Consider the following 27,104-nt stretch of genomic DNA (forward strand, 5'->3'; position numbering starts at 1 on the left):
CACCGAAATTATGAGGATAGGGATCAGAGTCTTCAGATCATGGGGTTACATTGGGGATCAACAGAATACAGTAGACCCTTGGTCAAGAGAATGCAGACTGATGTGCTGGAAAGTGTTCTTTCCAGGAGAAGAGAGAAAAGAACATTTCCAGACCTAACCATGGGACATAATTGGCTGTCAACGATGCTCTCTCAATGACCCCTTCTTGGATCTTGCTTCAAGCCCAAGGTGGGTGGGTGGACACAGCTAGCGGGGAGCAGCAGCAGGCAGGGAGCGGGCGAGGCGGGACTTCCGGTCCCCTGCACCAAAGCCTTCCGGCGCGAGGCGGAAGCCTGGCTCCAGGTCTAGCTCGGAGCCAGCCGGAGCGTCTCGGCCACTTGAGTCTCCTAGTTGAGCAAAACCTTTCGGCCCCGACCGCCGCCCCGCGGCATCGCCAAGGCCGGGGAGACCCGGGAAGGTAGGGAACCGGAAGCCGGGACTTGTCCGCGCGCGACTTATTAGGTGAACCGGGACCGATCGTGCGAGGGAGATGGGAGCTGGGGGTGTGGAGGCGTGGGGAGGAGAGTCCCGAGGGGCGACCCCGACTCGTCCAGTCGCCCAAGGCCCACGAGGCCCGGAGGTGGGTGGGAGTGGCGGGTGACACCCGGGCAGAGATGCTCATCGGAGGCAAAGTCATCCTGCATGGGGGAGTGTCCCCACACCTGGCTAGGGTAGTCCATAAGGATGGAGTGAAAGGCCTCAGAGGGAAGCTCTAAGGGGGGCTGGAAGGGTTGAGGGGGGCCGCTCTGAGGGAGGTGGAGGAGAAGAGCACCAAGTCTGGGGGACCCTTTGCAATCCATGCAACTAACTTGGGGGTCCTTTGGGGGCTGGCAGGGGGCGGGCAAAGTTAAACTTGTCTTCCTCCTCTGGTGCCACCTTAGCTGCAATTTTCTTTCTTTTATAGAAGCATTTTTTTTTTCAGAGTTCATGGCATATTGATTCCATTGGTAATACTCTGACAGTTCTATACTACAGGTAAAATATTTTAGTAAGTGTTTCACCTAGTATTTTTTTTTTTTTTCTTTGTCAAACCGACCTTGCTCCAAAAGTGCACCCCCTAAGCCAGCCAAGCCAGCCAGCCAGCTCAAGTTGGAGTTTTTTGGAATCCTGAGGAATCTTCCTGAATATGCATGCATGTATGTTCAGACGGTCTAATCGAATGTATTCTGCAGGAGCAGGGAGAATCACGTGGGAAGCCAGCGCTGTCAACATTTGTAGTCACAGCTCCTTGTTTTTTTCTGCTCAGTTTTCTAACAGTTTTTCTAACAGTCGTTCTATTGGATTTCTTTTTTTTTTTCCCCTTCCCGTTTTTTTTCAATCAGGTTTGCAGCCGGTTGCTTTGCTTTGGTGTGACTAAGACATTCACATTCTATTTCTGCCAGACAGTACTTTAAAAAATATTGATGATCCACGATTTATTATTTTAGACACACAGCCCGTTTAAAATGGCCAGCACATAGGAGTATGTGGGCTTGTTTTCTTTTCTTTATCATGACCAGGGGGGTCATTATTAATTTTATTTTATTAATTGTCTCCCTTGTATGTATGTTTTATGGCTATAATTAATGGGCGCTTCTTAATTTTTGCATTACATAGTGCCTCACTCTAGTGTAATTACAAAGACTCTCCTAGCTTTGAATAGAGAGTAAGCAAATTGGATTTTTGCCACAAACTAGGCAAGGTAGCTAGTGAGCTTTAACACTGTCATTGGTGGAGTATAAAATATACTGATTTGTTTTGTTTATTTCAAGTGTTTCACATTCCAAGTGTTAGTCGCTTTTTATTTTTAAAATCACATTGGTACAAGTAGTTTTTAGATTTCTGCTCCAAAAATTAGATCTCTCCTCTAAAGATCATCTTCTGCTGGTTTGGGGACCAGAGGTTGGATCCCCTATTTATCCTGGATCTTAGCTTTGACGGTCTCTGTCACCAATTCAAGTAAGCCAGAATATTTTATATTTACTGGTGCTTGGACACTTGCTTTTTTACTCTTTTCCCCTCCAACTTAATTGAACTATGATGGACACGTACAAATTGTACATATTATGTTTCTCATGCACAAGGTGTGCATGACTACCACAATCATTGGACATATTCAAAGAATAGATTCTCACCTTACATAGTACCTTTTTGTTTTGTTTTTGAGCCACAAGCCACATCTAGTTGTGCTTAGGGCTTACTCTTGGATCTGGACTCAGGGATCATTCTAGTCTGTTCAGGGAATTATATGAGGTTGAACCCAAGTAGTTCGTGCAAGTCATTTGCCCTCGTCTCTCTATCCCTCTTTCTTTTCTTGTGAGAGAACACTTAAAATCATCCTTCCAAATACCACATATACAGTGCAATTATCAGCTATTTGTTATAGCTCATAAATTTTTGACGGCTTGAAAAATCTGTGCTTGAGTAATATGGACATTTAGAACCTCCTCTTTAGGGCTACAGCTGATACTTGTAAGTGGCAAGCTGTGCCTAAACAATGTTTTAGCATAACTAGGCTTTTTGATTAATTTTCCAAATTAGAAAGTGATGACACCATTCTTCAGTGTCAGATTCTATGTTTGAAATTTTCATTTAACATAAATAAATATTCTTTCTCCTTCCCTCATTTTTGGGAAACATTTGGGAATGCAAGTGTTTTAGACTTTAAATTTTTAGACTTTACCTTATGTCAGCAGAAATGTTGGTTGTTGAAATAAAAACATTTCTGCATGTAAATATGGTATGCTGGAAACTTACCCTCTGTTCTGGATTATTTTTAGTTCTTTGTTCTAATTGTTGAGTACATTTTTTGCCTTTCTCTGAAGAAATTCTTTGTGTTATTCTGTAGGATTTAGGTGGTTTTTATTTTTTACATTTTAGCCTGTAGTGTTGATTTTCATTTAAAATGCAGCAAATCACTAGTTATCTGTGGATTTACTGTTTTTTAAAAAATTTTGCTGTAATGAAGTATGTATATTGGAAGAACTATTAAAAATAGTGATAGTAAAACTGATACATTTTATTTTACTTAATCAATTTATATATTGTGAAGTCATTTGCTTGATTGAGATTTTTGATTTTATAATTTTTTGGTGATTAATTTTAATATTATTCAGGCAATAGTCTGTTTTTGCATATTCTAGTTAGAAAGTGATTCCCTGCTCTTTGATAAAATCATAAGAAATTAATATAGCTGGGAATTTTGGTGGGTAGGGTTTGGGGAATATATTGGGTGGCTTACTTTGGCTTTTAGGGATCACTCTTATTGTGGTTGGGGGACCATAGGAGATACGAAGCAGAATGCTGATCTGATGTTGGTGTATCATCTAAATATTGTGTTGTCTGTGCTGTAGTATGGATGTCAACAAGATTGTTTAAGGACCAGTCAATCCCTTAATAAAACTTTCTTACATTATTTTCTGCTGAGTTCAATCTTTATTTCTCCTGGTGACTAAGATTGTGGAGGCTTTAGCCATTCAGGGCTATCAGAGTGGACATCAAGAATTTCAGTTTTGTAAGGAGGACTATGTTCGTTCTGCAAAATCAGACTTCATAAATCATGGCACATTTTCTAGCCTAGAGACACATAATTTAAGGCTAACATGCCACTTATTTGCATGATTGTTTGAAAAGTAGTTTTAATAGTAAGTCATAATTGGTCAGATTATATTAATGGACTCTACTCAGTTTTGCTTAGTGAAGCATCACATTAAATTATGAATGAACTTTTCTATTAATGTGATGGGAATACCTCAAATTGCAAATATTATAGACATGTATTTTTTTGTTTGTTTGTTTTGTTTTTGGAGGGTCACTCCCAGCAGTGCTCAGGGGTTACTCCTGGCTCTCTGCTCAGAAATCGCTCCTGGCAGACTCGGGGGGACCATATGGGATGCCGGAATTCGAACCACCGCCCTTCTGCAATCAAGGCAAACGCCCTACCTCCATGTTATCTCTCTGGTCCCTTAATCTTAACCGTTTTTTGTTATTTTTTTTAATTTATTTTTTAATTTGTGATCCTAAGGAAAAGAAAAACTGCTGGATTAAAGATTTTGACCTGAGAAACCTTAAAGTAGGCACACCTGGAGTTCAATCCAGACAACCCATATTGTCCCCTCAGTCTGCTTAGAGTGATCCCAGAACACAAAGTCACTATTGATATGCCAAATAACAAAACAAAACAGAACAAAAACAACAACAACAACAATCAAGATTTGAGCAAAGGTGGAAGAATTCTGATAGATAAATTAGAGGGTCCAAATTCTTCATAAGTGATATTTGTTAATCTGATCCTGTATGCTTACAGAGAATTCTTTTTTTTTTTAATTAATATCTTTATATGGGGCTGGCGTGGTGGCACTAGAGGTAAGATGCCTGCCTTGCCTGCACTAGCCTAGGACGGACCTAGGTTTGATCCCCCGGCGTCCCATATGGTCCCCCAAGCCAGGCGCGATTTCTGAGCTCATAGCCAGGAGTAACCCCTGAGCATCACCAGGTGTGACCCAAAAACCAAAAAAAAGATTAATATCTTTATTTAAACACCTTGATTACAAATATGATTGTACTTGGGTTTCAGTCATGTAAAGAACACCCCCCCTTCACCGGTGCAACATTCCCACCAACAATCCCAAATCTCCCTCCTCCCAACCCCACCCCCACCTGTTCTCTAGACAGGCTTTCCACTTCCCTCATTCATTCATATTGTTCTAATGTGAAAAGCAGAACTTTACATTAAATCCTGTTAAATTATCCTGGTAGTGTTTCATTGGTTCAAGATGTAGTTTGGTCTCTTTTTTCTCATTCATTTACTAGCCATTTCCCCCGACCCCTTTAGTTTTCTTTCTTGTACTTACTTATTATGTGAAAGTTGTGTTGACTTAGGACTCTTTGAACTGATTATAGATAGCTTGGTAGCTAATGTTCTAGTAGGGTAGAGAGTAGATCATCTGGGTAATTGATGCAGATTCCTACAGAAAATTGTAGCAAGGGATAGTATTCTAGGTCTTGTATTCTCTGTGAGATCTAGTAATTTCTTATATGCCATTTTAAAGCTTGTGTTGAGTTTTCTATCCTCTACCACTCACTTTTACTTGCATGTTTTTGAAGAACAGAGAAGTAATTGAGATGAGATACCATGATACTTACCTCTCTCTTAGCCTTCATAACAAATGTCACTAGAATAATTGAAAACTGGTATAAAGAAAAAAAATCTAGGTCTTGCTATTACTTATGGTTATGTTTTGTTTTGAAATTTATCTTTGAGCTACAATTGAATCTTATAATCTAAAGACATAATCTAAAGACATTTACAGATATAAACTATAAAATGATTTAAAAAAGTCTTATAAAAGCATAATTAATGTACTTGGAAACTAGGCTTGCCAATGGTCTTACTCTATTATTAACTAGCTAGATAATTATATAGAGAGCTAGAAGTGTGTAAGTAGATATTTTTTCCCACCTTTAGTCAAGGATAGACTTTTAAATTGTATACTAATTATCTCATATAGAAACAAAATTTGCTTTGATTCACATCTTAGTTCTTCATCTCTATGTTTTAAAAGTTAAAATTGTTTACAGCCCAGTCTCCTTTGAAGTCTACCTTAAATTAATGAGGTTAATGATATGCTAATTAGATCATAAATGGGAAAATAGACATGCAACCATTGAGTTTCAGCAACATGATATAGAGGAATAGAAAGATTTCTAAACTAAGTGTCAAATAACTTGTGTTCTAGATTATAGCTATATATGATGAACTGATGTACCATACGAAGCCCGTGAGTAATTTCATATGAAGAGTTAGGGCCTTGGGTTGCATCATCATTCCTTTTATTCCTTTACAATTAAAAACACGATAGGTAAGTCCTCAGCAGCTATTTTAGATTTCTAGTAGTGGCAAGTGTTTTTCATAGACTAAGAAAGACTGCCTTCTCTATCAGCTATGATCTTTTCAACTCTTTTAGATCTGTTATCTAGTAGAGTAGTTATATATGGCTATGTAAAGTTAAATGAAATCCAATTAAAAATTTTGTTCTGGCACCCTGGAGACAATTTGAATGGCTTTGTAAGTGGGAATTTAGGGTTCTGGCACCACAGAGTTCACCTAGAACCATGCCAGGAGTGTCCCCCAGTACTGATGGGTATGGTCAGAAGAAGAAGGGCTGGCATTGATAAGTACATCGAATAGGGTGCTTTCCTTGCATGTAGTTAGACTTGGACTCTCTCTGTTTTTAGAGCCCTGCCAGGAGTGAATGATCTCTGAGTTAGAGCCAAGAATAAGCCCTGAGCACAGCAGGGTATGCTCCCAAATCAAAACAAAACAGAAACAAAAGAAAAAAAAATTTCATTCTCCAGTCATATGAAGTTCTTCACATGCTCATGTCACACGTGGGACTGACACTTAGTGTAGCTATGGCACATTCACCATCTCATTGTTTTATGGGACCCTGTTTTAGAGTTTGGTCTGCGTAAAGTTCAAAATGGTGTCTAATAGCATAGTTTTAAAATGATTGTTTTGTGGGTAGGATCCTTTCGTCTGATGCTCAAGGGCACTTGCCTCAGTGATGACTGAATTCTTTCATTGGCATTGCCAGTTCTTTTCATAATTAGCCAGAAGGAATTAAAGAGGCACATACAGTGTGCTGGAGGACTTAGAGGTTTCAAGCACTTATTTTTACAGCCCTTGTATATTTTACACAGCTGTGGAAAGGAGAAATAAAAATGTGATTACTTTGTTAGATCTTGGATTTATTTGTAGAGATGGCTTTACCAAGCAGTTAAAATGAGTTTCAATCCTTAAAATGAATCACGTCTGTTTCAAAAATATGGTCTTGTGTCTGGAGATATAGCTAAGGCATTTGCTTTGTCTTGCATCCAAGCACTGCCAAGCATGGCTCCCAAAACAAAACAGCAATAACAACAACAAAATATGTCGTCACGATTGATGTGTATGTTAAGGAGAATCATGAGTAGGGCCTGAAAAGATGCTACAGTGGATAGTGTGCTTGTCTTGTATGCAGCCAACCTGGGTTTGATACCTCATACCCTACAGGGTTCCTTTATCTCTACTAGGGGTGATTCTTTAGTGCACAGCCAGAAGTAATCCCAGAATGTCACCTGGTGTGGCCTCTCTTTCTCAAAAGCAAAAATAAAAATAAACTTTAAAATATAATAAAGAAAAACTACAAAGGTAATTTGTATTTATATGGTAGAGTAACAGTCCCACCTTAGATAATTTGGGTTTTTCACCTATTTGTATTTCTGGTGAGACATTAATACATCATGGATTATTCAGGATAACCTTTTGTTGTATAGGACTGTCCCTTACATATCACATATCTGTACAGATATGCATCTCTGCCATAACTTACATATATTACATTCTACATAGCTAATATGTAGTATGTAAGGACCTTGTATAAAAAAGACTCCACTGGGGGCTGGAGCGCAAGCAGTAGGGTCTGCCTTTCATGTGCAACCTAGGACGGACTGCGGTTCGATCCTCTGGCATCCATATGGTCCCACAAGCCAGGAGTGATTTCTGATTGCATAGCCAGGAGTAAACCCTGAGTGTCACTGGGTGTGGTCCAAAAACCAGAAAAAAAAAATAAAGAAAATAAAAAGAAAAAGGAAAAAAGAAAAGACTCCACTGTGAGCCTTTTTATAAACTTAAAGAAAACCAGAGTATGCAAGAAAAGCTATCTAGGTTATAAGAAACAAATATATTTCACATCACAAATCTGTTTCATTAATTATATTAAATGTTGTGTTAAAATTTTTGAGACAAAGTCCAACTTAAATAGGACAGAGTATTGTGATTCATTAGTCAAATCTGCCACAGGGAGAAGGGCACTTCTTCTGTCTCCTATAGATCACAGTGAATCTTAGCACTTCCACCCAAGAGAACCTGAAAGTATGCATGTCTTAACATATGTATGCATATATATCCCAGTGGAAGGGTCTCTACCTGGGGCAGTTAGTACTGGGGAGGCTTGAAGAGATTTTGCAAATGAGCACAAGTAGCATTGCTTGATTCTCTGGGAATATTCAAAAAGACCTCTCATGGAAGGAATGCATGGATCCCTGGCATTGCCACAAAGAGAGCTTTCTCTCTTGAGGTGGTTTCTTTCTTGAGAAAGTTAAGAATAGATGCCAGGGAGATAGTACAGGAATAGGGCACTTACCTTGCACAAGGCCAACCCTGGTTTGATCTGTATGAGCGTCACCAGGAATGATCTCCCTGCCTGCACCCACCTCCTCTGTCCCTACACAAAGGAATGAGGAGACTCTTGGAGACTCTTGGAGCCCAGGTGTTCTCTGTGATCAATAGAAAGTGGGTATTTGAGTTTTCTTTAGGATGGGATTTTAGAAACTTTGAGGGCAATGAGAAAAACAGAACATAAAAGGGATATTTTCCAGTCTTTATTTTTGGCACTGATTTACAATATTGTTAATGATAGGTTTTCATGTATGTCTTTTAGGAGGTATTATCTTCATTTCCACAAAATAAACATAATTCCTGTTACACATGATCCACTTGTAGGAATAAAGGGGATGGCATATTATGGCCATTAACACATAGTACTTAATAAATAAATGATAAGGTTTGCTATATTACATCCTCATAACTTGCTGAGGATCTTAGAGAAGATATCACTAGAGTAAGATCCCTTTTCACTCTCCGTGATTCTAGTGGCTTTACGTTACCTTTACTGCTGTTTAGATTGTTCAGGCCTCCAGGTTTATTTCTAGGCAGGTGCATATCTCTGCCTAGATGTAGCATTTCTCTACCTCTGTTATTAACAGGACTAATCTTTTAAAATAAACTCTGGGCCTTTTGGGGGGGGGGCTCAGAATTGAGTTGCAAATTCCATTTTGTGAAATTGAAGTGGTATACTTAGTGCTATTATTTCATTTATTTTATTGCTCCTTTTTTATTTTTGTTTTCATTTTGATAAACATTGGAAAAGTGAGTAGGAAGTACAAGATTTTAAAGTAACCTCTTTTTCGTTTTCAAAAGGGTCTTCCCTAAAAAAAAAAAAAAGAAATATGTCATTGGTGTTTGTCAACACCAAAGATAACTGGTTAATTAACAAAAAAAATTTGCTATAATAATCGTATCTTAAGGTTTGAAAGCACTATGGGATTCACTAGTTATTAAATGACAAATTATTTTCAGTGTCTGGTCTTGTTGCAGTATGTAAGACTTACGATAGGACATATCGTGTATCTGCCTCAGCTTATAGTATAATTATCTCTGCACAAATCTAGAAACCTTTTTACTTACATTCAGAGATAGGTATGTTCAGAGATTGGTAGATTGGTAGATTTTGATTCAGTGACTTGTGTGTTTTTCATTCTGAGAAATATTTTTGATGCCTGAAAATCTTTTTATTAAAGGTTTGTTTCTGCAGCCCTTGGAGCTGAAAGGGAACTTTTCTGTACCTTTTTGATTGAACTTTCACTTACAAATTTTTACTTGCATTTGTAAACAACCTGAGTTCAGAAAAGCTTGAAAGAAGCCTTTAGAAAAAGAAATAAGTTTGAATGCTTCTTTTTAGTAATTTCTAACCATTGATCATAAGATAAAAGAACTTCATTTCTTTAGACTCACATATTTTAAATTCTACAGTATCCTTTTTCACAGTTTTATGGATGGTAAATATTTGTAGTTAGTAATATGCATTTGGTTTTTAGCAGGCACCATAGCAACTACTGACTCTAAAAAGACAGAGTAAGTCTGTGTTGTCCCTAGTATTTTTTTCATGATCTTTGCTTCAAACCGTCTTGGCAGTCTTTTCCTTTTCTGTTATTTCCTCTACCAGATACTTCTTATCTCATACATACCCAGTTATTAAAATCATCCATTTCTTTTTCTTTGATCTCTCAACCCAAACCTCTTAATCCTAAACCTCCATTTTCCCCATAACTGATAGCTAATTAATAACTATTTGATTGATTCAGAGTGAGTATAGAATGATTTATATACCTAATCTCAGATTTCATACATTTTATATATCTTAAAAATGAAACTTATAAAACAAAACTATCTTGTAAATATTATGAATTACTTAGAAGATTGAGCAACTGATCATTTTCCTTGTTATTCAGACTACTTTTTTTGATCTTCCAATTTCAATGAGAATATTTCATTTCTCTAGAACAGTTAAGAAGAAGTAAAAGAATAATAGGAAGAAGGTAATAATTGAAAGAGACAGGAACTTTTTCTACTTCACAAATATGTTTATAGCTATTTCTTATTTTTTTCTGATATCACTGTATAGTTTTCCATTTGTTTGAAACATTCCTTGAAGCATAATTCACCTATTAGTTGAAGGTCCTATTTCCTCATTTCCATATTTGTTGTTCTATGAAACGTATTAATTTTTGTTCTTTATAATAGCAATAAGTTCTGTTGACAGATGGATTTTTTTCCCACCATGAAATTTCTCTTATTGAAAACATTTAAAATAAAATTGGCCTTTATTTATATATTTATTTATGTTTGTTAATTTGGCTATACCTAGTGCTCAGTGATTACTGCTAGCTCTGTACTCATAGATCACTGTTGGAGGTCTTGGGAAACCTTAAGGGACTCTGGGAGTCAAACCTAATTCTGTTGCATTCGAGCCAAGTGCTCTACCATTATCACTCTACTATTATCACTCCAGACCCCTGGCCTCTATTTATTGATCACATACCTTTAATGCACATTTAGTTTTATTCCTCAAAACCTTTATTAAGGTAGACATTTATACTTCTCGTTCATAAGCACAAAAACCAGAGTTTTCAAAGATAAATTTATGCTACTCATAGATGGTGGAGCTCATTCTAAAGCCCGTCTGCTTTTAATTTTCCACTGTTTCCACTTCCATTACAAAAGTATCTGAAATGTTTGGTTTCAGCCCTAAAATACTTTGTAGAATGTAAGTAACATGTTCATTCTAGATAATTTTTGTCTGTATCCATATACTTCTAAACATTTTTATGACCTTTTTGTTTCACTTTAACTTTCTGTGAAATGTCAATAAGATTATTATTGATCAATGTTCCCCCACCCCCAGGATGAGGCCATAATTAATGTAGCATCTAAATAAAGTAATGGATGCTTAAGAAATATTTGCTTCATGGGTAAAATTAATAAGAAAAAATGAGGCATAGTTAAGGCAGGGGGCTATTCACATAAAAATTCATTTCTTTTGGAATGTGAGGCTGGATGTTTCTCATATTACAGTATGCTGCAGGGCAGGACTAGTATACAAGCTTTGATTAAAATCACTCAAATTCTTTTTTCCCCTTTGCTTTATAAGTTATTGCCAGCTGAAAAGGATAATGGAGAGTAATGATGAATGCATTTCCAGCTGCTGAAAATATCTTGGACAGTTTCTTTTTTTTTTTTTTTAAATAAAAGCTTAGAATAAAAGACTGCTTAGAAATGAAAAGTAAATTAGTGGCTACTAAATCAGTAGTTAGTAGATTCCCTTTCTAGAAGCTAATTCAGGTAATACTGATGATAGTGGCTGCCACTTTAACAGTTCAGCCTCATGTGATTTCTGGAGTTGGGATGGATAGGGAGAACGGGATGTAATGGCGGTCTTATGAATTCAAGCCTACTTAAATGTCTTCCTTTTTCATCTTCAACTAGGAGGTTTTAGAAATAGGTGTTACTTTTCCTGAGACTTCTTAGGTTTCTTCAGACTCAAGGTCAAATCTAAATCACATGTGTGGAATAATCTGCATTAAATCATTCTGCTCTTTGGAACCTAATGTCTCCACATACTGCCCTTTCTACCTCTTTGGTTCCAACTGGTAAGGCTATAATGAGAGACATTATTTAGTTGCTATATTTACAGAGTAGTTGATGCTTTTTTTTTTTTTTTTTACTTTATTACAGTGTGTTGTGATTGACTCTCAAAAGAGTTTAGCAGTCATATATTATAGGAACATATCTTTAGTTTCTTTATATTGTACCTCATTATTAGCTTCGTGTACAGATGTTTTATGCTTTAATAATTTTTAATGATTTAATTTGTAACTGTTTGGTACTATTTTCTAGGTTACTGTCTTTCTGAATGCGGTATAATGAGCACCAGGATTATCTGCTGTTAGCAGAGAGTAAGTAACTAAAATATAATCATATCATTTCTTTAACTACTGCTTAAGATATTTTTTGGATACTTCTGCTAAAATGGTATTGTAAAACAATTTTGGAAAGAGAATAGTGATTATATCACTAGTTATCAATTGTTAAATGTTTATTATGTGCCAGTTATTGTGCTTTATGTCTACTATCTAACTTAATCTTCACTGCAATCTTATTAAGGACCATTTTTTTTTTTTTTTTTTTTTTGGTTTTTGGTTTTTGAGTCACACCTGGAAGCGCTCAGGAGTTACTTCTGGCTCTGTGCTCAGAAATCGCTCCTGGCAGGCTCAGGGAACCATATGGGATGCCAGGATTCGAACTATTGTCCCTCTGCATGAAAGGCAAATACCCTACCTCCATGTTATCTCTTTGGCCCAAGGAACATTCTTGTTTGTTTTTGGTTTTGGAGGCCACAGATGTTTGACACTCAGGGGTTAGTCCTGGCTATGCACTCAGAAATTGAGTGCTCCTGGCTTGGGCGGACCATATGGGACACTGGGGGATTGAACCAAGATCCTTCCTAGGCTAGCGCTTGCAAGGCAGACACCTTACCTCTAGCACCACTGCTCCAGCCCCATTAAGGACCATCCTTATGTCAACTTTCTAGATACTAATACTAAGGTACAGAGGCTAGATAGATTGACCAAGTTATATAGGTATGAAGTTACATAGGCTAGGATTTGAATTTGACCATCTGACTTCAGAGCCATATATCTTAACTAGTCTACTGTTTAAGCCAGGGGTCCTCATTTATCCTGAGGACCACATTTATCCAGATGGCCAGGTGTTTGTGCCTTTGCTATCTGTTTTGCTCAGCCACCTACTTATCCTAGGCCTGTAGTGTGCATGTGTGGGACATGCATTGCACTCTCTGACTCTGCTCCTTCTCTTTGTCTCTCAACTCCACCTCTCATTCTCTGATAGCTGTCCTTAAATTACCCCCACCAAAAGTAGGCCCATTGTTCCCATTGAAGTACTGATAAGTTTGTTCTTCATTTCAAATACTGTATTTGTTCCCAATTTGCTTTTTTACTTCAGGGCCGGAGTGGTGGCACAAGTGGTATGGCATTCGCCTTGCACAGGCTAACCTAGGACGGATCAAGGTTTCATCCCCTGGCGTCCCATATAGTCCCCCAAGCCAGAAGCAATTTCTGAGTGCATAGCCAGGAGTAACCCCCAAGCGTCGACTGGTGTGACCCAAAAAGCAGAACAACAACAACAAAAAACCCAAAGCAAAACAAACAAAAATATAAGATATGTAAAGTATGCATAGGAATTCTTTCAAACTGTAGTCTCACCCTCCAGTTTTCTGAAGGACAGTGAATTAGCCCCTTTTAAAAAAGTTTGAGAACCCCCTGGTTTAAGCTAATGCCTTCTGTTTTATTCATATCTTGAATCTACTTAGGATTTCCACTCATTAATTTTTCCCCATTATTTCCTATTATATGTATTGATACAGCAGAATTTTTCATTCTTATTTTAATAATGCTTTCATCTTTAGTGTTAGCTGTTGCTGTTGGTTTGTTGAAAAATAGTTTTAGCTTTTATAATTTGGGGCATACCCGGTGGTACTCAGCTCACTCTATACTCAGAAATCACTCATTCATCTTTATGGAACAGATAGGATGCCAGGGATGAATCTAGGCTGATTTCACCATTTCTCAGGACTCAGGTTTTAAAATTTTAATCTCATAAATAAATTGTATCTCCTTGCTGGCTACTTGGCCTGCATGTTTTAAATTTGGGGGAATAAATTATTTGTAGTGGTAAAGATGAATAGTTAGAACTACTTATACTTTATTTTGGGCTCTGATTTGGGGGTAGTTTTATTCTTTGAACTTTATCTTTAAGATATGTAGGGGCTGGAGAGATAACATGGAGGTAGGGCATTTGCTTTGCATGCAGAGGGATGGTGGTTCGAACCCCAGCATCCTATATGGTCCCCCGAGCCTGCCAGGAGTAATTTCTGAGCATAGAGTCAGGAGTAACCCCTGAGTGCTGCGGTGTCACCCCCCAAAAAACCAACCCCCCAAAAAAGATATATAGAAATATGTTTATTTTTAACATATGTCTTTAACATATTTTTAACATTTATCCTTACATATTTAATTTAACATAAATTAAATTTTATTTAAATAGAAGTGAAGAGTATCTGGATATCTTGTATATAGTGAGAACTGGAGCTTAGAACTAAAATTCTTTTTAAAATTTTTTTATTGAAACCAATGTGAATTACAAGTCTTTCACAGTTGTATTTCAGGCACATAGTGAGAGTGAGTTAGGGCCATTCCCACCACCAGTGTTGACCTCCTTCTACCATAGTTCCCAGCATGTATCTGATACCTCCACCCTTAACCCCCTGGACTGCTAGTAACAAGTCCATTTTATGTATAGCTTGTTATAGTTTGGTTCTCTTGATTCTATTGTCATTGACTTTGGCTTGGGTATTTACATCTGACCATTTTTTAGTTCCACTCAATGTTCCTGAAACTGTTTGTCCCTTTGGTCTCATCCACTTTTTTTTTTCTTTTCTCAGTTTGTAGGTGGCATAAAAATATGAGGTAGATTTAGATGATTCATGTTCTATGGTTCTGTAAAAAAAAAAAAAAGGCAGGAACCCCTATCTAGAATCTATAAATAAAATTAAAAGAAGAGAAAAGAAAAAAAGGGAGAGACAGATATGGCTTTTTTTTTTATTTTATTTTTGCATAGGCACAGTAAATGTGGGAAAATTAGAAAGGAAAATTCTTGGGCCTAAGAGATACAGGGTGTCTCTACCCTTCCAGCATACTGTTATAAGACTGACTACAGTCTCTGGGCATGTCAGTTGTTGAACCTCAAGGTCTATTTATTTATTTTTGGTTTTTCGGCCACACCGGTGACACTCAGGGGTTACTCCTGACTATGTGCTCAGAAATTGCTCCTGGCTTGGGGGACCATATAGGATACCAGAAGATCTAACTGAGGTCCGTCCTAGGCTAGCACATGCAAGGCACTGCCTTACAGCTTGTGCCACCATACCGCACCCCCCACCCCAAGGTCTTTTTTTATGGTCCCAGGGAAAGTTCTGTTTGGTCACGGTTGTCAAAGTCAGTCTTCTGTAATTAGAGATCTTGGTTTTTGCACAGATCCTAGGATGGAGCATCTTCTGATTTCATCTCACTGTTAGTTGGTGAGGTAGGGCAATCTCCCTAAGATCAAGTTGTTGCTGTTTCCTTGCCATTAGGGTGCCAGTAGGGTGAACCTACTCTGGAGCAATTTGGTGCCAGAATGGTCTTAAGGCCAAGGGGAGCTCTCAATTCCTGGTGTTAGTGCAGGGAACTATGCCAGTAAAACTTAAATTTGACCATGAGGAATTAAAGAGCATTGTTGAAAAGTTTTTCACTTTTTTTGTCTTTTATTATACTGATAAGGGCTATACAAGACTTTTTTTTTAATGTTTAAATTAAAAAATTTTTGTACTTTATTTAAAGAACATAAAATCACATAGTTGACATAATTGATCTTACTTGCATGACTTCATGTTTATTGAACTCTTTTTGGTTTTTGTAGAACAAGTTATAAATCCATGACATAATCTTATAAGTAAGATGTTATTTGTATTATCTTTTGTGGTTGTATGAGCATTCTGAATTTAGAAAAACAGAATTTCAGTGGAGTGAACTGCACATCTTTGAGATGACATAAAGGCAGAGAAGTATGGGGGGTGGTCAGGGGAGCTAAGGGATAAGTTATTCATGAAAGCAGTTTTTCTTTATTTTATATGAAGTGTTTACATTTTGCATTTTACTATAAGAAGGGACATTTGCTTTACATTCAAGTTAATCTTATTTAAGCATAGTTTTGGAAAAGAAATACACTTGAGTTATAAATATAATTTTATTGAGAAATCTTTTTCTTGAATAAGTAAGAAATACATAGAGTTTCAAAGAGGGTAATATGTAGAATTTTCTGTAATGGTTATGATATTCATGATTAGAATAGTCTACCAGGGGTCCTCAAACTTTTTAAACAGGGGGCCAGTTCACTGTCCCTCAGACCATTGGAGGGTCTGACTATAGTAAAAACAAAACTTATGAACGAATTCTTATGCACACTGCATATATCTTATTTTGCAATGAAGAAACAAAACAGATACAAATACAATATGTGGCCTGCGGGCCATAGTTTGAGGACCACTGGTCTAGACAAATCAAGGCAAACGTACTAATTTGTGAATATACTTCCATTGTTTTGAAAGGAGGGAAAGGAAAAAGAAACAGAAGTTTCAAAAGTCAGGGGTCGGAGCGATAGCACAGCGGTAGGGCATTTGCCTTGCATGCGGCTGACCCAGGATGGGTCTAGGTTCAATCCCAGCATCCCAGATGGTCCTCTAGCCGAGAACTGTTTCTGAGTGCATAGGCAGGAGTAGCCCCTGAGCATCACTGGATGTGGCCCCAAAACAAAAACAGAAACAAAAAAAAAAAGAAGTTTCAAAAGTCGGTAATTGATTGGTCAGAACTAATACAAAGCTGGGATTAACTGTGCTGGAAGTTTTTTCTTCTATTTATTTTAGTGATTGTCTTTTAGAACTGATAAAATGAAAAAACAAAAAACAGAAATGTTAAGATATAGTTAGCGAGTCTATACAACTTAATTCTCATCATGACTTATAAATTCATCCTTTTGATAGGAACTATTTTTGTTAGATATTGTTGTCTGAATTTTTTTTGTTGTTCTAGAAACACATTGTTTAGATTTACCCATGCTTATTTATCTCCCTTTTCCTTTCTCTGGTCATTTCTTTGTATTTATCAGCTGTAAAGAGAATTACTTCTTCATCTCTTTTTCTGGGTGCTTTTTGTTAAAGCTTGGATCTCCCCTACCCTATGAGAGGCTCTAGAGTTTTGCCTCCTGCTCTTTTTCATAGAGCTTCTTCTTACAGTCATATTCATATCATAGTTCCCTTCAAGTCGAACAGATTTGATTTGTGTTATTCTATCCTCCCTGCTTAGGAGCATTGCTTTTACTTTTGGTTAGTTTTAACCATCCATAAAAACAGTTAAAACAGTTGCAGTACTTTCCATCCATCTTGACAAAAACAAAGTTCTACATTGTTGTCTTGGATTAGAGAGGTTTGCAATCAACCTAGAAGGAATAGAGAGGTATTTTTTTTTTTTAGATTATTCCTTGTTTATAATGACTAATCCTAATACCTATCAAATCTTTCATTAAGAGTCATAAGAAATAAACTGAAGAAAAATTATGGGTTTAGCTATGCTATCCCCAAATATAACATAATATAATACGATATAATATTATAATAGAATTAATATAATATAATTAACACAATATAATATAGAATATTGGATATTTTAAACTGAAGCGATTATTTGTTTTAGGAAGGTTTGGGGACTATACCCAGTATTGCTTAGAGCAGTGATGGTTAACCTTTTTGAGCCCGAGTGCCTAAACTGCCGTTCAATGCGCGGTCCTCCTAATGGCCAGTCCGGCCCTGTTGCCAGGTGAGCTGCAAAGCAGACACTGGCACACTCGCTTCCCACCGCGCCGCATATCTTAATTGCGGGCCTTCCCGCGTGCCAGCGGTTGCATGCGTGCCATAGGTTTGCCATCGAGGGCTTAGAGCTTATTCTTGGCTCTGTCCTCAGGGATCTCTGGAAACTGCATGCAGTATCCAGAATAGAACTGGGTTGGCTGCATGTATGGCATATGTCATAACCCTTAAAAAATTTAAGTGTCATGTACAAGAAGGACTTGAAGATTTGCCTGAATCAGAAGTCTGGAGTGGTACCTTCCTGTATCAGGAGAGGGGTAACCTCATGTCTGAAGAGAGAAAAGCCAAATAGAATTGTTACCAACAGGCCTTGCTCTTTTGGCCAACTGACAACTGTGCAAATACTCCTTTTAAATTTTTTTTTCATGATTCTCTATTTCATTTAATCTAGTGTAAAACATTTAGTTTTAGCCACTTGTGGGGAGAGTTTATTTCATAAAACACTTTCTGCCCCTTTCTTTTCTTATTACTGTTGATCTGAGAGTGAGGGAGTCAAACACTTGCCTGGTTGTGGTGCTTTCACATTTAGTTGTAGTGGTGCTTGCTGCAGGTTGCTCTCCATTAGATGTGATATCTGGGAATACTCTTTAGTTGTGGTGGTCTTGCACATTCTTGTTATAGTGCTTGTCAGGAGTTGTGGTGGTGCTCACTAGGGATCCCATTCCCCGGCCTTAGTGCTTAAATTCCTTTTAGTTGCTGTGCATAGTTGGGGTCCTGGGGTGAGTCATGCCCCTTTAGTTGTAATATTTGCAGAAACCTGCAATGGAGTATACAGCAAATTATGTGTGGCCCTGGCTAACTCAAGGCAGCAGATTTGCTGAGCTCAAGCAGCAGAGCTGTTCAAATTTTACTCAGTTTATGCAGTAATACCGAAGCTTGAACTTGAGGCCTTTTAATTTTGATGCAGGGACTCCAAACCACTGAGCTCCTCGGCTTTCATTTCTTGTGAAGGCTTCTATGTCACCTAACATGTTAAATCTGTATACATTTCTCTATTAATCTATCTTTCGTTAGAGACTTAACCAAGAATTGAGAAGGGTAGAAGGAAAAGATATTTTTCTAGCCCTGCAGATTCTTGAACATCTTGAACAGATGCTTGGAACATCTAAATCATTCCCTAGTCTGCAGATGGGGTCGTGGGAAAACTGGTAATCTTCAGCAAAAGTCTGTTTTCCTCAGATCTTCATATTGTCTGGCCAAGAGATGCAGATAAACATTTTTCTCTATGTTGTTTTAAAATTTAGATTAGCAGGTGAACCTGTTCATTGAATTGTGATGCTAATCTAAATTGTTAACATTCACATTATTAAAATTTTATTTTCACACTTCATTATTTCTTCTTTCTCTTCCAGGGATAGCTATTGCTCTCTTGTTAGATTTTGGTTTTGTGCTTTTGAGAATTTAGCTTTACTACCTGTCTTATAGGACCTGTGTGGGCAGGCAATCAGGTCTCTCAAAAGACCATGAAAATATGGCTGGCCAGAACATTCGGGACTAATATCTCATTTGGTTACAGTGAGGTGCTAATCCCATTTGGGGCTAACTTTCTGCCCTCTGCTGCCAGTGTTCATCAATTTTGTTTAAGTTTGTTTTTTGATGATCTCTCAGAGTGTTTTTGGAACTTGGGAGGAAGACTGTTTTTTGCATCTTTTCTTATTGAATCTTTTGGGATGAAGGTGGGGGCACATCCACGATATTCAGGGATTGCTCTTGATTCATGCTTAGAGATCATTCCTGGCAGGTTGGGAGACCAAGAATGATGCCAGAGATTGAACTTGAGGTGGCCATATGCAAGACAAATGCCCTATCCTCTATGCTATCACTCTGGCTTCAGGTTTCTCTGTACTCCAGTTCTAAGTTTTGAGTCATTTTAAACATAATAATAATTATTAATAATTACATTATTAAACATAATAATTGCCAGAATATTTATTATATATTACATTTGAAAGCTAAGGTATTTGAATGGGATTTTTTTAAGTGCTCTATGGTCATAAGTTAGCCTAATTGAAAATTAATGTTTAAAATTTGAGAAGAACCTTTATATTTTATTTTTAAGATTTGCTTTCTGTTTTTTGTTCTGTTTATCACTTGGAAATTTCTGATTTAACTGAAATTCTTGAACTCTTGCTGACTGTATCTTCCACCCACTCTGTTTTCTTGCCTTCTTAATTGGTACAAACAGTTTTGCTCTGTATAATGTGGAACTTTATTGGTCTCTTTGTGAAACAGAAGGTCCCCTCACTGTGGCCCCTCTAAGAGTTCTTTCTTTCTATTCTTTTTGTCCCTCTTTCCTCCTTTTGCCACTTTAAGGTCCATTCATCTCTCTTGAATTCTTTGGTATGCCTGTTTTTAAGCCACCCTTTCTATCTTTCTTTCTACCCTGCCAGACCTTTTCTTACTCCAACATTTTAGTCACTTGAACTTTAGAACTCTGTTCTCAAGTGACTCACAGTACTTGCAAAATAACTACCCATTGATGAAAAGGGGGAAAAAAACTAATTGAATGAAATGCAATGATTTAACCACTCAGATGAGCTTTGGAACCATCCAGATAGTTGCTAAATGTCTTCTTAGTCACTTGCTGAATATGTAGGTCTTTCTGTATGTAGGAATGGGAAAATGAAAGTTTCAGAAGCCTTCTCTACAAATATTGGTTAAAAAAAACTAGCTGTCATATCAATATCAACTAATCTCAACTTGTCCTGTTTGGTGCAAGCACAAAAAAGATTAAATAAAAAAAAGTAAAGTGGACAAAGCCAGTGAGTTTGTTTTATTGTATTTTATTGATAGTGCAAATATTTTAGAATGGACACTATAAAATCAGTTTGCCTCTATCCATATGTAGATATATCTGGACAGGCATGTTATTTATCTCTGGAAGATATTGCTAACAGTTTATAAAATCCCTTAGAGAATTTGTATTCAGCTGGATTAGAGATAAATGAGCATTTATAGAAATAAAACATTCTAAAATCCTTAGATGTAGAAAGTAGCTGAAACTTTAAAAGTTTATATAGTCTGGTATGATTTTTGGTAAATAAAAATGTCTTTAATTTTATTAGTAAAATAAAATCCATATCTTAAAATATTCTTAGCTGAATAATAAAAACAGATAAACAGTATATTTTCTGCCACATTAATTAGTAAAATAAGCTTAGGATTTAGAATTATAAGATTATAAGTCTAATCTAAGTAAGAATGTACTTTAAAAATAAATTGATTAAAAATTGCAGTTGAAAAGAAGGAAAATGGGATGAGGAATTATATTTAAGTTTTTAATTAAACTTTTAATGTTTTTTTCTTTAATTTCCTAATGTTTTTCTATCTGCCTGATTTGTCATCAAGAAAAATAGCCTGAAATGATTCTAGCTTTATTTATTGTTGCATGAAATTGACATAAGTGAATCAAGCATCATGTTAGAAATAATTAAATTAATATAGATATATAAACACACTTTTATAAATTTATAAATGAGCTTTGAATATAATGATTTTTTAAAAGGAAATATTTTAATGAATTGTTTACACAAAAGGCAATATACCTTTTAATATTTGTTTTTTTGTTTGTTTATTTGTTTTTGGGCCATATCCAGCAGTACTCAGGCTCTCAGAAATTGCTTCTGGCAGGCTCTGGGGACCATATGGGATCCTGGGGAATGAACTCGGGTCCATCCTAGGTTGGCTGCATGCAAGGTAAATACTGTACCGCTGTGATATACCAGCCCTCAAAAAAAGCAATCTAAAATGAACTTTTCTCATAGCTAAGGAGAGTGTGCATTAACAAGCATTTTGAATTACATGCAAACATTAAGTCCAGTTAGATCAGTGCTTCTCAATTATTTTCTGTCATGCCCCACTAGGAAGATTAAACTTTTTTTGCACCCTACACACAACTGTAAATAGTATCTTTATTAAAAAAAACTTTAACTTGCAAAACAAAAATATATAAAATAATTTGAGCTGATTTTTTAATCAGAGGTGATATCTGGATTAATGATTACAATGATCACGTTTTGCAATGCATAGCTTTTCGAAGCGGGGTTTAAAGCAGGACACAGCAACTCTCAGCTCCAGAGATATACAGAGACATAAACACAGGGCTTAGCTTGTTCTGACAGTGTTTGCCAAGGTCAAATGCGCTCCCCTTTAAGGAGCCTTGTGCGCCCTTTGGGGGGTGCGCCCCACTATTTGAGAAGCACTGAGTTAGATAATAGTGATTTTTTTTAAATGTCTTTAGTTTCCAAGATCCAACTAGACCAAATTGAGCTAAGCTATGTTTATTTATTGTATAAACTATGTCTATACAAAATGACAAATTAATTATTGGATTTTGTAGATTATAGAGAGACTTAACTTGGGTAAGCGTCTGATTTTTTCCCTACCATCACAGCTATCGATGTGGATTGATCTTTTTTCCATGAATGTGATTGACTCTGTGTGAAACTTCTTGGGAAACTTTCAGATACGAGAGTGATAACTCTACACAAAAGAGGGCACTTTGACACTTTAATGATTTTAAGCTGAACAAATTCGAGAAATGTCTGTTGTGGGAATGTCAGATGTTGTGATCTACCAGAAAAGATCATAAGGCCTTCATGTGAAAGGTGTCATCTCCCTACCTAGAGGGAGGGATATCCTCTTCAAAAATGTAGACAAAGAGGAATGTTAACAGACCTTGCTAAGTTACCACAAGTTCATGCATCTTAGCTCACACTCCAGTTTTGCCCTGTCATATTTTCCCATGATATTCTGTTCAACATAGTTTATAAAGACTCGCTTCAACCATCTCTTTGTTCTTTTAATGAAGGCTCAGTTGTAATATAAAACGTACATGCAATAACTTCGTATGTTTTTCTCTTGTTAATCTATCTTTTATTCTAGAAACCCAGCTGAGAACTTAAAGGGTAGAAAGAAGTTTTTCCTTTTCTACAAGAAGCACTAACTCAGTTTGAAAAATGTCATGGGAATTTTTTTATAGGGTTTGCATTAAATCTGTACAGTGCTTTGGGAAGTATTGACATTTAATGATATTAATCCTCCCAATCCATGAGCAGGGTATATGTCTCCATTTCCTCGTGTTTTCTATTTCTTAAGGCAGTGTTTTGTTGTTTTCTTTATATAGCAATTTCACCTCTTTTGTTAAATTGGCTCCAAGCTACTTGATTTTCTGAGGTACAATTCTGAATGGTATTGTTTAACTGGAACAAGAAAAGCTTCTTTAACAAGTGATGCTGGGAAAACTGGTGAACTACATGCAAAAAAAAAATGAACTCATACCTCTCCTTAATATCATGCACAAAGGTAAAATCAAAGTAGATTAAATATTTTGATATTAGTCCTGAAACCATAAGGTAGAGGAAAACCTAGGCAGAAAACACACATGACATTGAAGTTAAAGACATTTTCAAGGATAAAACAGCATTGGACTAGCAAGTAGAAATAAAGATAAACAAATAGGACTACATCAAATTCAGAACCTTCTATACCTCAAAGGAAATAGTGTCTAGGAAACAAAGGGTACCCACAGAATGGGGAAAACTATTCACCCAATACCCATCAGATAAAGGATTTATATAAGATAAACAAGGTTCTGATTGAACTTTACTATAATAAAATCTAACTCTATCAAAAAAATGGAGAGAAGAAATGAACAGATACTACCTCAAAGAAGAAATACAGTTAGCCAAAAGGCACATGAGAAAAAATATTCATCACAAATCATGAGAGTGATGCAAATCAAAACAAGAATGAGATATTATCTTACACCATAGAGACTAGAAAACATCACAAAAAAACAAGAACTACCAGTGCTGGCATGGATGTGGAGAGAAAGGAACTTTCATTCACTGCTGATGAACAATATGATATTCTGGAAAACAATATGCTATTCCTCAAAAAACTGGAAATTGAACTCCCATATGATCCAGCAAAACCACTCCTAGGGATATACCCCAGGAACACAAAAACACAATATAAAAATGCCCTCTGTACTTCTCTGTTCACCACAATACTATTTACAATAGCCAGAATCTAGAAACTACCCAGTTGCCCATCAACAGATGAGTGACTAAAGGAATTATGGTACATCTAACCAATGGAATACTATGTAGCTATCAGAAAAAATAAAGTCATGAAATTTGCCTTATATGGGACAGACAGGAAGAGTATTATGCTGGCTAAAATGAGTTGCAGGGAAAGGGATAGGCATAGAATAATTTCATCACTTGTGGGATATAAGTGAAACAAGAGATATTATGGTAATAATACTCAGAGGCAATAGAGGCAAAGGTCAGGATTTTCAGTCCAGGTTAGAAACCTCACCTCAAAGAATGGTGAGTGTGGCTATAGTAGAATAGGGTCTACTAGGACAACGATAGAACTGATCACTCTGGATAAGGGATCTGCACTGAAAGTGGAGAAACTAATAAGCAAGGCACTTCTTCATTAACAATAGAGCAAACCACAGTGTCAAAGGAGGGGGGAAGGAGAGAGAAAAGAGAGGGAGAGAGAATGGAGAGGGTGAGGGTGAGAACAAAAGAGAGGAGAGGAGAGAAGGAGAAAGGAGGAAGAGGGAGGAAAAGAAAGAAAGAAAAAGGAAAGGAAGAGAGAAGTAATTTACCTGCGCTAGAGCAAAATAGGGGTGGGAGGGCAATGGGAGACATTGCTGATGGTGATGGTATGGGTGCAGTGGTGAAGGATGGTGTACATTGTATGACTCAAACCCAACAATGAACAATTTTGTAACCATGGTGCTTAAATTAAGCAGTTTTAAAAATCTTGGATTTTTTTTTTTTTGCTTGCTATTTTGTTTTGTTTTTGGGCCACACCCTGTGGTATTCAGGGATTTCTCCTGGCTCTGCACTAAGAAATCACTCTTGGCAGGTTCAGGGGACCATATGGGATGCTGGGGATTGAACCCTGAGTCTGTCCTGGTTGGCAGCGTTCCAGGCAAATGCCCCAGTGCTGTGCTATTACTCTGACCCCAATCTTGGTTGTTTTAACATAGAAAAGTTCAGCCTTATTATCTGGTGAGAGCTACTACTTCATTTAAGTATTGGCATGTACCACATATACATGTGGATATGTGATTGAAATCTGGCAGTGATGTGTAAAAATTGGGGAGATAATTATAAGAGAAATATATTTATTTTTTGATACTAAGGGAATTTTTTATTTTAATCAAAGTGGATTATAAATCTTTCACAGTAATATTTTAGGTACATAGTGATATTGAATCAGGAGCGTTCTCACCACCAATATTGTCCTCCCTCCACCCCTGTTCCCACCATGAATCTCATATCCCCCCCCCCCCTTTTAACCCTCAGGCTGCTATATAGGTGGTCCTCTCTATGTCTAGTATGTTGTAAATTGGGTATCAATTCTGTTGTCGTTGGCTTTGGATTTGGTGCTTAAGTTTGATCTTTTTTTTTTTCTCCCCAAATCCCTGATCATTTTTTTTATTTCTACTTAATGTTCATATGACTCTTTGGTCTTGGTACCCTCCATTATTTCCCCCTCCATTTATGAGGCGGAACAAGATGGTTCAAGTTGTGTGGCTCTGTTTGAAGGAAAGAAAAAAAAATGATAATAAAAAATAATAAAAAATGGGGCAAAAATCAAACAAGCAAAAAATGAGAGGAGTCCTTCTAAAGACTACATTATCAGTTTAAGAGCAGAGAGAGAAAAGGAAGAAAAACATAACAACAATACAAAATAAAATAAAATAAAATAAAATAAAATAAAATAAAATAAAAGATAAAAAATTAAAAAACATGGAAAGCACCAGAGCAATATAGAAAGCAGCCATATCTTATGTTCAATAAACAAATATGTACTAAATGAGTTGGCATGACATCTGTAGAATTATGTTTGGTACTGGATAAACACTACACATTCTTATTTATCCTGAAAGACTCTATAGCCTGTAATTGTTGAGTATAACTTAAGGTAGTTCAGATAAGATTGATATTAACACAGGAGAAAGAAATTAGAGAAAAAATTATGGATATAATTACCTGGACTGGAATTTGAAGGTAGGATTTCAAGAGATACAGTTATAGAGGAGGAACTACCCAGAGGAGGGATCCTCTGTGAAGCTGGGAATTGCAGTGCCTATTTCAGAGAAGAATTTTATTGTAGTTACTTGGGACACAGGGAAGGTGTGGGATTGATTGAGGATAGCACTTCTAGGACATTTATCACCCTCAGGAGTCTCTTAGCCTTGTTTATAAAGAAATATAACAAAATACTAAAAGGATCATTTATACATTTATTTAATACATTCATTTAATACATTTAATACATTCAATAGCCAATTGAAATGCCATTGTTTACCAGATACCAAATAGACAGAATGGAGATATAGTCCTTACAGATCCTAGATGTCCTTACAGCCTGGTGCCTAGTTACAAAGCTTCTGGGTTCTAACAGGTCTAGGTTGGCCTGTGGTGACCAATTTGTCAAATAATCAAGTTCTTGATTTTATAAAAATTTTAGATTGACATTTTTTCTTCTAACAATTCTCCTAACAATTTCATTCATCCATTTATTCATCTTCCCAGTGATCCATACACTGATAATCTATCCATTTGTCCTTTCCCTTCCCTCTGTTACAACTGTTGCTATTACTAGGAACTGCATATATTGGGCTTAGCTAAGGTGCTCTTATACTATCTGTGGTCTTCTGAGTTCACACACTTTATAGTTTGGATGCTTGCACATACGTTCATGAGAAGGTCACCTTCTTTTAGCTGTGTTGCTCAGATACATGCTAGCAGGAGTTCACGCTCCTGACTCCATGCCCACCCATTTGTAGTTGTGGAGCTTGTGTATATTTGATTGTATTTTGTACATGGGAAGCTCTGCTGTAGTACCAAGGAACCTAGATAGTAGAGATTCTAGTACTGGGCACAGCTCATGCAGGCCACACTGGGGATCAAACTCCAGATCTCATTGCCACTGAACCATTCCTTGAGACCAGTTTTTGAGACATTTACAACAGTTATAAGATCTTTCAGTTTTGGTAATGGATCATAATATATGAAGAAGTACTTTAGCATTAATTCTTCAGTTTTAAAAGATATTTTCACAATAAAAATGCTATTGTACTAAAGATTCTTATAGCTAATTTTTATTTTTTAAGATACTACTGAATTAGTTTTAAGTTAAATTTAAGTTGAAAATAAATGTAAGTTTAGATTAAAATTTTGCATTTAGGTGAATGAAAACTGAAGTCTAAAGTAGCCCCAAGAAATCATAGTTAACCATAGCAATCTTATATTCATCCTACAGCTGGGAGGATTGAATGAAGGCATTGTGGGTTCTGTGTTTATCAATCCTACTCATACCACATGGAGTGGGGAATGATTTCTACAAAGGCAAGGT

General features: G+C 36.7%; 1 long non-coding RNA gene across 1 annotated transcript; it reads left to right on the top strand.

Moving 5' to 3' along the window:
- The first annotated feature begins 332 nt into the window (after positions 1–332).
- LOC126013556 (uncharacterized) lies at positions 333–27,104 on the top strand. The gene is made up of 3 exons (XR_007497533.1): positions 333–501; positions 12,077–12,135; positions 27,012–27,104. It is a non-coding gene; the product is annotated as an uncharacterized LOC126013556 (long non-coding RNA).

This window comes from Suncus etruscus, chromosome 7 (assembly GCF_024139225.1).
Source record: "Suncus etruscus isolate mSunEtr1 chromosome 7, mSunEtr1.pri.cur, whole genome shotgun sequence".
Classification (NCBI taxonomy): Eukaryota; Metazoa; Chordata; class Mammalia; order Eulipotyphla; family Soricidae; genus Suncus; species Suncus etruscus.